Source organism: Microtus ochrogaster, chromosome 4 (assembly GCF_000317375.1).
Source record: "Microtus ochrogaster isolate Prairie Vole_2 chromosome 4, MicOch1.0, whole genome shotgun sequence".
Taxonomy (NCBI): Eukaryota; Metazoa; Chordata; class Mammalia; order Rodentia; family Cricetidae; genus Microtus; species Microtus ochrogaster.
The window spans coordinates 15204041-15205812 of record NC_022011.1 but is presented as its reverse complement, the minus strand read 5'-3'; the positions used below and the strand labels follow the sequence as shown (position 1 = coordinate 15205812).

At 40.5% G+C, this 1772-nt stretch overlaps 1 protein-coding gene across 1 annotated transcript in view; it reads right to left on the bottom strand.

Annotated features, from left to right (window-relative positions):
• Amfr (autocrine motility factor receptor) overlaps positions 1-1772 on the bottom strand; it is a 42137-nt gene that overhangs the window by 14191 nt on the left and 26174 nt on the right. The window lies entirely within an intron of this gene.

Genomic DNA, 1772 nt, shown 5'->3' with positions numbered 1-1772 from the left:
AATAAATAAATAAATAAATAAATAAATAAATAAATAAATAAATAAATAAATAAATAGCTGAGCGGTGGTGCACACCTTTAATCCCATCACTTGAAAGGCAAAGACAGGCAGATCTCTGTGAGTTCCAGGCCAGCCTGATCTACAGAGTGAGTTCCAGGACAGGCTCCAAAGCTACAGAGAAACCCTGTCTCAAAAAACCAAAAAAATCAAAAATTCTACAATAGTAAGTTTGTGGGGTAACACAATCATGATGGTGCAGTTTCTGTCATTTTAGGAGAGGGGAGCTACGAGACAATTCAATAACAAGTTTCAAATGTAGGGACTGCTCCAGTCCTTTACAAACAAATAGCAGCAAATTGGTTGTTTATTTCAGTAACACCCAAAGGACAAAGTGACTTTGTTTGACTACATTTGTAGTAATAGCAATTAATAAAATGACAGCTTATAGAACCAGGCTCTATCTCCAAGATCTGCTAACACCTTTCAGAAGCTGTACTGGTAAGCCAAGTCTGGTGGTGAAGGCCTGTAATTCTAGCTACTTGCCAGGCTAAGACAAGAGAATTGACAAGTGAATAGCCAGACTTGAGAAAAAGGGCTGGGAATACAGCTCAGTGGTAGAGGGCTTACATGGTACATGTAAGGCCCTGGGCTCAAGCCAACATGAAAGAGGACAAACTTGCGCCTGTACAGCTCTCTTTATGATACAGGGTTTCTGTGTATAGTGCTGACTGGTCTGAACTCACTCTGTAGACCAGGCTGGCCTCCAACTCACAGAGATCTGCCTGCCTCTGTCTCCTAGTGCTGGGATTAAAGGTCTATGCCTACTACCCCTTCATATTTAACAGAACCAAACCAGCTTCTTGAGGCCCCTCCTCCAACACATTTCGACACTTGCCTCCACTCCCCATGGACCTTTCAAGGTGGCACCAATACTCTCACCGTATTTCAGAGACTTAAGACAGAATCTGAACAGCACCGCTCCTAAGAAAATTTTAGAATGGGAATTCACACAACAGATGGCACTGGAACTGATGGGCTCACTATCCACTGGGTGCGTGTGAATCCAGGAAAGATAATCAGTGCTCCCATACAATGCCCAGGACCTCAGAATACATACTGAAGAACAGTCATGCTTTAAGAACAAAGAAATGGGACTCCAATTCTTACTCCACCTATGGTATTCCTGAGGAGTATATACCACACAATAAACCAATTATTAGCAAAGGCTAACTATTGAACTGGTTATGTGGGTTCCTTGAAGGTAAACTTAATCCAGTTTTTCTACCTCTACATCCCCACCTCAGCCCACTTCTTAATGGCACAGAATAACCCCTCAGTTCTATTTATCCTGAACACTTTTAATTGAGGTATAAGCCAGACAGGCTCGTACAAGACTGTAATCCTAACTCTAGGAAGGTTGAAGCAAAACTACCCTAAATTCAAGGCCAGTCTAGGATACATAGGAAAAAATGTAATAAAGGAAATTAAAATGTAATACTAAAGGGACAAGATAGCCCTGTAAGTAAAAGCACTTGTTGCTAAGTCTGACAAAACAAATTTAATGCCCAGGATCCATATGACACAAGAATAGAACCAACATTAACTATCTTCCCTGACCTCCACAGGTCATGGAGCACATGTACACAGGTGTCACAGACATACGCACACAGAGTAAATGAATGGAATGAAGAGATGTTTCAAGAGTAATACTAAATTCATCTAGTATTAGGCCTATAATATAATACTGTAAATAAGTTCTTTTTTTTTTTTTT